This window comes from Peromyscus eremicus, chromosome X (genome assembly GCF_949786415.1).
Source record: "Peromyscus eremicus chromosome X, PerEre_H2_v1, whole genome shotgun sequence".
NCBI classification, from domain to species: Eukaryota; Metazoa; Chordata; class Mammalia; order Rodentia; family Cricetidae; genus Peromyscus; species Peromyscus eremicus.
Genome location: NC_081439.1, coordinates 129,551,155 through 129,564,713, shown reverse-complemented (window position 1 = coordinate 129,564,713; position 13,559 = coordinate 129,551,155).

The window sequence follows — 13,559 nt, the reverse complement described above, 5'->3', positions numbered from 1 at the left end:
TTTTGGTCTTTCAATGGGCTTTGGGTTTGGGATAAATGTTACTGTTTAGGATGGTTGGTTACCAGTTGTTATTGTTAATGGTCAAGAAAGAAGCTAAACAAAGGAGATTAGATTTAAGGTTCTTGTTTGGAAAAAAAGAAAGAAAAGAAAAAAGAGGATATAGATGAGAGGTAGATTATTGAATCTACTCTGAGAAAATATAGAAATGATAGAATAAAAGGTAGATTATTGAATCTACTCTGAAAAGAAAAAAGAGAGGATATAGACACGATAGAGATTTTAAAAAGGTAGATTATTGAATCGACTTTTAAAAGACAACTACTAGTTTTAAATATTCTACACTGGATTTGATTTTTATATATTTTATACAAATTAGATAGACAGACAGATAGATAGATAGATAGATAGATAGATAGATAGATAGATAGATACAAAAATCAGATTGATTTTGTTAAAAAATGCTGTACGTACATTTCTAATTTTGTTCAAGATATTGTACCTATACAGTTCACTTAAAAATGTAATGCAATTTGCTAATCCTTGAATGTTATCATTACCAAATATTAGGATATAAAGAAATGAAAGTTAGTAGTTAGACATTACAATCAAACTTGTGTTAATACTAGATAGGTTTTCAATGTCAAGCAGAGATATATTTTAGATAGGTAGGTAATCTTCAAATACTTCAAAGACCTACAGACTATGGCCTTTAAAATGTTTTAGGAACTTTGACTTTCTGGATATTGAGACATGTCTGCTCCTGGTAGCATCAATCTACTTCAAAGAAGATGATGGGCATTGAAGAAACTCCATATGGAATTTGCTTTTCTTATGGCAAAAGTTAGCCATTTGGGCAAGAAACTGTTCTTGCCTGGACTGCTTGACAAAATGTTGTATCTACTGGACATGAAGAACCCATGGAAAAAATGACAACTAAATTTTGCCAAAATAAGGCAAGATGGTCATTCAGGTTCCTGCTTTGCAGAGGAGACTAATGGATATTCTACAGGACACAGGGAGAAGTGACTAAAAAACTCTAGACCTAGAGGCTGAAGATGTATGCCCCAATGTTGCAGAGGAAATTTGGGTGACAGTTTAGGCAGCCTGTCTCTGTCTCTGTCATTCTAGATTTTTGGAAGTTGCTTACAATGTACTTCTTATTTACTTAGGTAATATTATATCATTCTGAGGTCTTTGATGTAGTGGAAGACTAGATAGTTATAATTTGCCTTGGTTATGATAAAAGATAAATTAGATATAAAACTTTAGACTCACAAATATAGGGTAGATAGAATATTTTCTTTAATTTTGCCAAATACAAATAGACTAGATATTATACCTGTAATTCTTGCTTGATAACTGTTCTATTATTTGTATTTTTACTATGTTAAAGTTAAAACCTTCTGTTTTGATTATGCAGAAAAGGGGAAGTGCTGTGGAATGTTGTTCTTTATCCTGTGAATGTGTGTTGCTCTGATTGGTAGATAAATAAAATGCTGATTGGCCAGTATCCAGGCAGGAAGTATAGGCAGGCTAAGCAAAGAGAATTCTGAGAAGAGGAAGGCTGAGTTAAGAATCACTAGCCAGATACAGAGGAGGTAAGATATGAAGGCAGAATTGAGAAAAGGTACCAAGCCACATGGCTAAACATAGATAAGAATTATGAATTAATTAAGTGTAAGAGCTAGTCAATAATAAGCCTGAGCTAATGGCCAAGCATTAGATATAATATAAGCCTTGGGGGACACAAGTGGGAGAGATTTGTCCCAACCACCAGCGAGCCAGGACACAGGAAAACTTCCAACTACAGAACCTGACTCTCCATTGCACACCCTGAAACTCTCCTTTATCCATTTACTTGTCTTTTGTTGAAATGGCATCCCACTCCTCTGACTAAGTTTAAGTCTAATTATACTGGACCCATGCCAATTCTTCCTTGAAGTCTCCTTAGTGGCCATAGAAAGAATGAGGTTTTTCTGTAACTGAAAGCATATTCAGGAGAGTTCAGTTTTGCACAAATGAGGTTGAGATGTTTAAGGAACCTGTGAATTCAGATGAAAGAAAAACAGCCAGGTTCAGGGATGTAGTAGGTTCTCAACAGAAATGTGTACACTGAAAATAAAGTTCTGAGCATCACCAGCATACATATGGCAGGAGAAAACATGGCAGCAGATGAAAGAAATTGCTTTAGGAATCATGCATCAAATAAATACCATGTTCACAGTGCAGAAAAGGTCTGCTGGATATCCCTGGTCAATGTAATAACCCAGTAAGAAAAAATCAAGCAGCTATATTCCATCCCTTGAATGATCCTAATAATGACTAGTTTGTGCATATTATGTATTTAGGTACTCTGCCAGAGCAGACTGGTTATGCATACATATCTCAGAGAATTTTCCAACTCACCCTACAGTAGATGCTGGTAATGCCATTTGTCAGATGGCATACATGAGACACAGAGAGGTCAAGTCACTTACCCAAGCCACACAACTACTAAGAGATAGAGCTGACATTTCAGATCAGTTCTGTGAGACATTCAAATCCATACCATCATGCCAACTCTCTGTTGCATGTTAAATGTATTACTCTTGCATCTGACATGAACAAGCATCTGTCCTTGGGATCTCTTTCAAGGATAAGACTGTGATGCAAAGCTAAGGAAATCAGTTGTTTGAAGTGAGATGAGCAACAGAAGTGGTGTTCTGTACATTCTCTCCAGAACAAAACTGTAGACACCATGAGTGTTATCTCTCAATGCCCCCAGCCCATGCACACAGACACTGTGGGAAAGTGTCTCTCTCAGTTGCCTTCAGCTGACTTTTAAATATAGACTGGTGTGAATAGATGATAGGGCAAGATAAAGCACAATGTTTCTCTAAAGTGTCCAATAGAGGTGTTCTACTCCCTTGAGTGTTTGCTAAATCATAGGCAAATGTATTTCAATATCAAAAAAGAGAAATACAATTTGTGGACTTCTATATCATGTATCTCACACCACACATCTCATATGTGGTAGAAATGAAGCTCTCTGGGTTTCCATGGCACATGGCTCCTTCCTCATGGATGGCCCTTCTTACATTCTGTGAGGATGTCAATTATTTGTGTCCTAGGTTTCCCACAATACAGTATAAGCCCCATGGGAGCAGAACTCTGCCTTATTCACTGTGGACCTCTCCCAGACACTTCCCACTGTACCTTGGTGTGATGAATTGGGGGAAGGCAGCACTAAACATTTGCTGAAATTCAGCAAATTTTCCTTGAGGACTGTAGCACTTATGCTTTCTCAGAGGAGACAATGGAAGAGGATTCCAACTTTAGGCAATCCTTAGCCGCCTTTTCTCAATCCTTACTTTGTTCTCTATTGGCTACTTCTATTTTCCATGATCACAGCATTAAGATATCATATGATTACTCTTCTTGTTCATGTATCATATAGATTGAGAGCAAAGTAAGTCAGGGACTCCATCTGATTTACCTCAGATATCTGTAGGTCAGAAGTGTGCAAAAAATTAAAAAATAAAGAAGGTAGGATAAAGGAAGTAGTGGGTGAGGAAAGCAGGATGAAGGGGGTGCAAGAAGATAGTCTGGGACTGTAAGGTCTCTTGGATTGGGAGAAGGATAATATCAATCTTTCCACTCAAAAGGGAAACCCAGAAAAGAACCAAGTGTTGAAGTACAGTCTTTATGGAACTTTCCCACAGAGGACTGAGTAAACGAAAAGGTCTTGTGACATTGTCCTTCCTAAGGTGGTTGATAGGTAAACAACAATGTATGCTGTGTGGTTTTCCTGCTTTCTAACTGAGGAATCCCAGTCTTTTCTGATTTTAAAGTCAGGAGGCTTTCATTTTGCAGCAAAATAAACCAATTCTCCCTCCTCCAAACCACACTAGGTCTTTTCCTTCCCAATCTTCTTAGCATAGCTTTTCTCTATCCCTGGAATACAATGCTCTGTCCCTTAGGTATATTCCCTAAGGAGCACCTAGACATTAACTTATTACTTCTGGCTTATAATTTCTGGCTTGTTAGTGTATCTTTATGTTTGTTGGCTGCTTTGTCTAAAAAAATCCAGGATGTTGGATGGATCTAGAAAAAATCATCCTGAGTGAGGTAACCCAGGCTCAGAAAGAAAAACATGGTATGTACTCACTCATAGGAGGATACTAGATGTGGAACAAGGATGACTGGACTGCTATTCACATCACCAGGGAGGCTACCTAAAAAACAGGACCCCAAGAAAGACATGGGGATCACCCAATGATGGATAAATGGATGAGATCTACATGAACAATCTGGACATGAATGGGGGTAATGAAGGGCGAGGGTCGAGGGAAAGAGAGCTTGGGGGAGCGGGAGATCCCAACTCGATCAACAACAGAGAGGGAGATCAAGGAATAGGAGACCATGGTAAATGAAGACCACATGAGAGTAGGAAGAAGCAAAATGCTAGAGAGGCCCACAGAAATCCACAAAAATACCCCCACAATAGACTGCTGGCAATGGTCGAGAGACAGCCCGAACTGACCTACTCTGGTTATAGGATGGCCAAACACCGTAATTGCCATGCTAGAAAACCCATTCAATGACTGAGGGAACTGGATGCAGAGATCAACGGCTAGGCCCTGGGTGGAGCTCCGGGAGTCCAATTAGCGAGAAAGAGGAGGGTTTATATGAGCAAGAATTGTTGAGATCAAGGTTGGATAAAGCACAGGGACAAATAGCCAAACGAATGGAAACACATGAACTATGAACCAGTGGCTGAGGGGCCCCCAACTGGATCAGGCCCTCTGAATGGGTGAGATAGTCGGTTGGCTTCATCTGTTTGGGAGGCAGCCAGGAAGTGGGACCAGGTTCTGTGCTCATTGCATGAGTTGGCTGTTTGAAACCAGGGGCTTATACTGGGTCGCTTGGCTCGGCCTGGGAGGAGGGGACTGGACCTGCCTGGACTGAGTCTACCAGGTTGATCTCAGTCCTTGGGGGAGGCTTTGCCCTGGAGGAGGTAGGAATAGGGGGTAGGCTGGGGGTAAGGGGAGGGGGGTGGGAGGGGGGAGAACAAAGGAATATGTGGCTGATATGTAGAACTGAATTGTATTGTAAAATAAAATAAAATATTTAAAAAAATCCAAGATGCAGTTGAGAATTTTACATTGTCTTCCTTATGCCTTTGTCTTCTATGTTAATCATGAGCTAATCCTTTTTTTAGACTGATTTTTTTTTTTTTTTTAGAATCCAACCCAGATATCTTGTAGATGGTCTGGTTTCCAATCTTTGTCTGATTATTTCTTTGTGGTTGTTTAACTTAATTTTCTGTCAATGTATATTCTGTGGATTAAAAACTGGGTTCAGTGGTTTGGCCATTTGCAAGCTGTCTGTCTTCTACTACAGCACAGTTGGTGGTACATGAGGTCTGCTTGTCCCATTATGAAGGGGACAAGGTTTGAGAGTGATAAGATGATCTGTATGTTGTTACACTTTCCTTTCCTCATGTTGCATTGGCTCGGAAGTAGTAGGAGTTTGGGAGCTCATTTTCCCTGTATTTTTATTAGTTGTTGTGACAAGGAGGAATCTCAACAGCTTGGTGCTATGTGTTGGTGAGCCCAGAGTCAAGCACAGAAACAGGGGGCATAGATATCTTGAAGGAGCTCACACAGCACAGTAGAGATGACACAGGCTATGCACTAATATCTCTGAGACCTTCTGTGCTGTGGGATGGTCTGTATGTCAAGTGTGTTGCTGATTGGTCAGTAAATAAATCACTAATTGGCCATTGGCTAGGCAGGAAGTATAGGCGGGACAAGGAGAAGAATTCTGGGAAGTGGAAGGCTGAGAGAGAGACACTGCCAGCTGCCACCATGACAAGCCGCATGTGAAGATGCTGGTAAGCCACGAGCCACGTGGCAAGGTATGGATTTATAGAAATGGATTAATTTAAGCTGTAAGAACAGTTAGCAAGAAGCCTGCCACGGCCATACAGTTTGTAACTGATATAAGTCTCTGTGTTTACTTGGTTGGGTCTGAGTGGCTGTGGGACTGGCGGGTGACAAAGATTTGTCCTGACTGTGGGCCAGGCAGGAAAACTCTAGCTACAAATGGTGCCCAACGTGTTGGCAAGAGTTTCCACCTAAAACCTAAGTAAAAAGATTCTAAAACAGAGCTAAAAACAGCTCCTAATTGTCTCTTTTAAACTAGCAGCAGCCTGCATGTTTGAGCTACTATGGCAGGTTCCTGGCTTGCATGCTCGACCTGCAATAGGGCGGGAATGAGGCCTCTGCAAGTGGCACATTAAGCTGTGTGGTGGATTTAGCCTTTGCTAGTACAAAACAAAAAAAAAGAGTTTTCTGGGCTACATGCTGCTTTGATAGAAGCATAGACCCACTATTTCTGAGAGTTGATGGCTCCCAGAGCTGGCGGAAAACGTACTACTGCCATGTTGGGAAGCTGAAGTGGGTGGAACCAGCAGCCACAGCACCAGTGCATTTCAGGCTTAGAAGGCTGCAGTTTAAAGCAATATGCTCAAGCTAATATGAAAAAATAAGCCACGTAAAGATGGCTATCACACAGAGAATCTGGATTATGTTCTCTTTGATATTCGTAACTGAAGAAAAACATTTGATTACAAAAGCTGTTGAGTTATGCCAAAATGTATATTTTAAAGGTACCTTGACTTCAAAATTTGGATGTAAAGATATGTTGCTTTGGAAAGGAGGCTCTGCTTTTGTTTCCACAGAAAGCCAGAGGCTATGGATTTGTTCCAGATTAAGATACATCAAGTTTGACCAGCCAAGACCACCTGAAAGGTCTCCGATGACACCATGGACCAGATGATCCAACATCCAGAACCGTTTCAAGGCAACTGGCTCAGATGATACACCCTCATGGACTACTCCATAATCCTAAAATATTCTTTGTGTCCCCATAAGATACAGCGCCCCCCTCCAGCAGGAAGTAGTAAGAGAAACTACGCCCAAATTCCCAAATATACCAAGCTGACTTTGGAGATATGCAAAGGTTAAAACCTTCCTTTTTAAGAAAAGAAAAGGGGAAGTGCTGTGGGATGATCTGTATGTCAAGTGTGTTGCTGATTGGTCAGTAAATAAATCACTAATTGGCCATTGGCTAGGCAGGAAGTATAGGCGGGACAAGGAGAAGAATTCTGGGAAGTGGAAGGCTGAGAGAGAGACACTGCCAGCTGCCACCATGACAAGCCGCATGTGAAGATGCTGGTAAGCCACGAGCCATGTGGCAAGGTATAGATTTATAGAAATGGATTAATTTAAGCTGTAAGAACAGTTAGCAAGAAGCCTGCCATGACCATACAGTTTGTAACTGATATAAGTCTCTGTGTTTACTTGGTTGGGTCTGAGTGGCTGTGGGACTGGCAGGTGACAAAGATTTGTCCTGACTGTGGGCCAGGCAGGAAAACTCTAGCTACACTTCTGCTCTGTCCTCAATGAGGAAACCAAAGTGCCACCCTTCCAGAATCAGTATTACACTGCCTGCTGGCTTGCTGGCCTTAGCAGAGGCTCCCCAGGCCCTTCTTTGTGCAAGGATTGTGTCTGGCTCCAGGAAGTGGGAGGAACAAAGCCTGACCCCTGCCCTTTGGGAGCTGGAGGGCTGATTGGAGAGACAGACATATAAATAGAAAATTGCAGTCCAGCCTGCCAAGCACTCTACCATAGAAGTAAACAATGAGCTGTGGGCAGTCAGAGGACAGAGCAATTACCCAAGCCCCTTTTCTCCAAAGCTGGCTCAGGTGGAAGGCAGCACCCTTCATCTGCATGCCCCTGACTTTTTGTCAATGTTCCCCTCTTGCTTCAACACCCATGTCTATATTTTCTTACAAGAACAAGAGTCTGATGCCCAATGTAGAAGCTTATTCAGGAGATAGATCAATATGGGTTTTCCCACAGAACTTCATACTCTTTCCAATATGCTCAATTATGCTTTCTCAGGCCTTGCCATGGCCCAGCTGTCCTGATCCTTGGAGAACAGCACATCAAGCACCCTTCAGCCTCTCGAATGATGTTTTTTCATTGCACAGGATGGAAGGCATCCTCCCAATGCTTGTCTGGATACTCTTCCATCAGCAACTAGACCTCCAAAAAGTGTATTGGCATTGGGGTGGCTACTTTGGTAGAAACTAAGCCCATCACTCACTACATCTTTTCTTTCGGTCACTGACAGTGTTCCCCACTGTAGTGACTCTGGCCTTTGCCCTTAAGCCTGCAGAGCAATGCAATCAACTTTTGACTAAGAACTAAACATTATCTGCTTGCTATGCCCTGCTAATCCAGGTCAGTGTTTGCTTTACTGCCTTTCGGGATACAGGTGTTCATTTTGGGGAGTTTCATCTTGTTTTTGTTTTTTGTTATTTTTGGGGGTGGGGTAGAGAGGAGACATGTCCTTTTACTGCAAGAAACATCTTGACATAAAAGCATCAAGGACACTACATCTAAAAATAAAATTTAACCACAGTAAAAAATAAAATGGTCAATACTAGGTTGCAATTAATTTCAGCCTCTAATCAATTCCTCCTGTGAGGTAAGCACATAAGAAATATGATCACAAGTGATTAATTCCTAGCAAAAGGTCACTTCTTAGAGATACAAACAGGGTCTGGAAACTTTCCTTCCTTACAAGCCATGACAGTAATCACCTGCTTAAGTCTCAGCTTTAATAAGAGAATCTCAATCTATATTATCCATTCTTTACACTGAAGAAAAGGGAATATAAATATCCAAGTCTGGTGTCAACAACAGATCAATTAGGAAGGAAAAATCCCTGATTCTTTTCTCTAATCTGATATAGTCTTACTGTTGTCTGTGGAGCATCAACATGCCCTGAGTATTTTTTCAGTAATAAAATGGATGCTTCTAAGAAAAACAGCCATGGCTAGCTAGAAAGGTAACACTCCAGCTATTGGTTTTTTTCTCTGATTTCCAAATAAGAAAGATGAACTAAATGGTCTGGCCATTGTGTCTTTGCATTCCCACATTCCCTAAGTGTGCAATTCTGTAGCTAGAGTTTTCCTGCCTGGCCCACAGTCAGGACAAATTTCTGTCACCCGCCAGTCCCATAGCCACTCAGACCCAACCAAGTAAACACAGAGACTTATATTGCTTACAAATTGTATGGCCGTGGCAGGCTTCTTGCTAACTTTTCTTACAGCTTAAATTAATTCATTTCCAGTAATCTATACCTTGCCACATGGCTCGTGGCTTACCGGCATCTTCACATGCTGCTTGTCATCATGGCAGCTGGCAGTGTCTCTGACTCAGCCTTCCACTTCCCAGCTTTATTCTCCTCCTTGTCCCGCCTATACTTCCTGTCTGGCCACTGGCCAATCAGTGATTTATTTATTGACCAATCAGCAACACGCTTGACATAGAGAACATCCCATAGCACTTCCCCTTTTTCTTTTGTTTTTCAAAAAGAAAGGTTTTAACCTTAACAAAGTAAAATTACATATAATTTGGGAATTTGGACGTATCTTCTCTTACTACTTCCTGATGGAGGGGGGCGCTGTATCTTATGAGGACACAAAGAAAATTTTAGGATTATGGAATAGTCCATAAAGCTGTATTGTCTGAGCCAGTTGCCTTCAAACCATTCTGGATGTTGGATCATCTGGGCCATGGTTTCATTGGAGACGTTTCAGGGGGTCTTGGCTGGTCAAACCTGATGTATCTTAATCTGGAACAACTCCATAGCCTTTGGCTTTCTGTGGGAACAAAAGCAGAGTCTCCTTTCCAAAGCAACACATCCTTACATCCAAATTTTGAAGTCAAGGTATCTTTAAAATATACATATTGGTTTAACTCAACATCTTTTATGATCAAATATTTTTCTGCAGTTAAAAATCCCAAAGACAACACAACCCAGATTCTCTGTGTAATATTCATCTTTACATGGCTTATTTTTATATTAATATTATTGTCCCTTTAAAGACTTTATTTTTTAAAACTATGTGTTTATATAACTGTATATATCACCTTTTTGTCTCTTTCAAGCCTACGTATATTTTATACACATTGTAAACTATTACATCTGAATCTGTCTTATTGTGAATCTATTGCTTTAAACTGCAGCATTTGTAAGACTGAAAAGGCGCTATGGCTGCTGGCTCCGCCCACCTCAGCTTCCCAACATGGCGGTGGTACATTTACAGCCAGCTGTGGGAGCTACCGTGGGTCTATGCTTTTATCCAAGCAGCGTGTAGCCTAGAAACCTCTTTTTTTGTTGTTTTGTACTAGCAAAGGCTAAATCCACCATGCAGCATAATGTGCCACTTGCAGAGGCCTCATTCCCACCATACTGCAGGTCGAGCGTGCATGCTAGGAGCCCATCAGTAGCTCAAACTGGCAGCTGCCGCTCATTTGAGAGATGTTTTCCTGCCTGGCCCACAGTCAGGACAAATCTATCTCACCTGCCAGTCCCACAGCTGCTCAAACCCGACCAAGTAAACACAGAGACTTATGTTGGTTGCAAACTGTATGGCCGAGGCAGGCTTCTTGCTAACTGTTCTTACAGGTTAAATTAATCCATTTCTATAAATTTATACCTTGCCACATGGCTTGTGACTTACAGGCATCTTCACATGCTGTTTCTCATCGTGGTGGCTGGCAGTGTCTCTCTGACTCAGCCTTCCACTTCCCAGCTTTATTCTCCTCCTTGTCCCACCTACACTCCTGCCTAGCCAATGGCCAATCAGTGTTTTATTTATTGACTAATCAGCAACACATTTGCCATACAGAACATCCCACAGCACTTCCCCCTTTTTTTTTTTCAAAAAGGAAGGTTTTTAAGCTTAACAAAGTAAAATTACATATAATTTGGGAATTTGGGCGTAGCATCTCTTACTACTTCCTGCTGGAGGGGGGCGCTGTATCTTATGGGGACACAAAGAAAATTTTAGGATTATGGAATAGTCCATGAGGGTGTATCATCTGAGCCAGTTGCCTTGATATCATTCTGGATGTTGGATCATCTGTGTCATGGTGTCATCAGAGACCTTTCAGGGGGTCTTGGCTGGTCAAACCTGATGTATCTTAATCTGGAACAAATCCATAGCCTTTGGCTTTCTGTAGGAACAAAAGCAGAGTCTCTTTTCCAAAGTAACATATCCTTACATTCAAATTTTGAAGTCAAGGTATCTGTAAAATACACATTTTGGCATAATTCAACAGCTTTTACAATCAAATGTTTTTCTGCAGTTAAAAATCCTGTGTACATTGGAAGAAAATTGGGCTTTGTTTGCAATTTTAGACAGTCTGACAATGGAACAGCTATATGAGAAGATTAATGTTGATCGAATTATGCATTTTATTACTATGCTTATCCTCATTTTACTATTTAAAAAGATAGTCAATTTAAGTGCCACGGTGACAGCTTTAGAAAAACCTGTTAAACCTGTAAAAACTCAGACAGAAGAAACTAACAGTGAAGTTGCTTCAAGATTGGATCATAGGGTTACAGAAAGAAAGCCTGTTTTCACACAGTCACCCTTAGTTTGTCCAGTAACCGTACAGCAGTTGCCTGATCAAATGACTACACAAAATATTTGGGCTCTGTGGGAGCCCATTCTCGGGTTCCTCGTGGCTTTACCCATCAGGTCCTCATAGAGGATGATTAGACCACGGGCCTAAGTGCAGGTGTCTGAGATGGTCTGCACTTGGCTGTGCTGGGGGAGGAGGTCTTTTGCTCCACCCCTTGGCGTCTCTATAAAAACCCTGGGGCAGAGACAGTCGGGGCCCGTTGGAATAGGTTCCAGGCCCTCTCGAGGCTATCCTTTATTTTCAATTGGTTTATCTCCGCGATATTCTCCGCAATAAATCCTTTATCTAATATTTCCTGCTGCTTGCACTCAAGAAAACTCTGGGGAACTGTGGGGGTGGTTGGGTAAACGCCCCACAGGGCTCCAATTGAAATGTTAGATTCACAAAGGTTTAAGGAGGCAATAGTATCTTATGGCATGAATTCCCCATATGTAAAGCAAATGTTAAACTCTTGGTCAACATATAATAGGATTGTACCACAGGACTGGCGGGAGCTGGCAAAAGCTGTTCTTGAACCCAGTCAAAGGCTTCAGTGGCTAACTTGGTTCAAGGATTAAGCTAAAAACATAGAAAAACAGTGGACGGATAAAGGAATACAAGTCTGCCAGGATCAGCTTATTGGAGAAGGTCAATATGCTTCAGCACAAACACAATGTTTATATGATGTCCAAACCCTAATTTTATGTTGAACAGCAGCCTTGAATGCATAGGACAGAGTTGAGGAACCAGGAAAAAAAACTGAGTCATTTACAAAGGTTGTACAAGGCCCAAAAGAATCTTTCACAGATTTTTTACAAAGACTGGCTTCAGCAGTAAAGATAATCGTCCTGGATTCAGAAGCTAGTAAGATAATAATTGAATCTTTGGCCTTTGAGAATGCGAATGCAGCATGCAAAACAATAATCAGGCCGTTAAAGGCAAGATCTGCACCTTTGGAAGATTGGATTAGAGACACGGTTAATGTTGAAGCTCATGAGCATGATGATATGTGGGTAGGAGAAGCAATTTCAAAAGGTTTGAGGAATGTTAGATGTTTTGGATGTGGAAAGCAAGGACATTTGAAAAGGGACTGTAAACAGGTCATTCCTAGAAACAATGTTTCTTCAAGGAACAATGGCAACAGAATGCCCCTTCCTTCTGGAGTATGCAGAAGGTGTGGTAAGGGAAAACACTGGACCAACGAATGTAGATCAACAAGGGACAGACAGGGTAATCCTTTGCTTCAGTCTTCGGGAAACTCCCAGAGGATCCAGTTCAAAACTTTCCTGCAGTTGTAGAGGAAACCCCTACTCAGAGCAACTAAATAACCAAATGCCTATTGGAATAAGTCATGCTGGTCAGGATGATGAAACAGAGAGAATAGAAAATTCAGGAGAAAACATAAAGAAAAATTTTTGGCAAACTTCTATTAATGAACAAAGACCAAAATTATTGATAAAAATAAATGGTGTTTTGTTGTCTGGTCTGGTAGACACAGGTGCAGACGTTACCATAATTGCACCATTATTTTGGCATCCAACTTGGCCTCTTCAGGAGGTAAACGTTCAACTGTTAGGAATTGGGACATTATCTCAGGTGAAACAGAGTGCAAGATGGCTCGAATGTATAGGTCCAGAAGGACAGAGAGGAAAATTGAAACCATATGTAGCTAACATAGCTATGAACTTGTGGGGTCGAGACTTGTTGCAACAATGGAATACTCAGATTAACATCCCTCCAATCTCAGAAACAAATCATAAATTAGCACATGTTTCTGAGAGAAATATTAGAAGGCATTATTCTGAGTGGTCACCAGCCATCCATATTATACAAGAGCAGGGCACAACAACTGATGATCTTCCAAAGACACCAACAGCTCTACCTTTAAAATGGTTAACAGACAAGCCTGTATGGGTCCAGCAATGGCCTTTAACAACAGAGAAACTCCAGGCTTTAGAAGAGCTGGTAGAAGAACAGTTAAATGCTCAGCATATTGAAGAATCAACAAGCCCTTGGAATTCTCCTGTA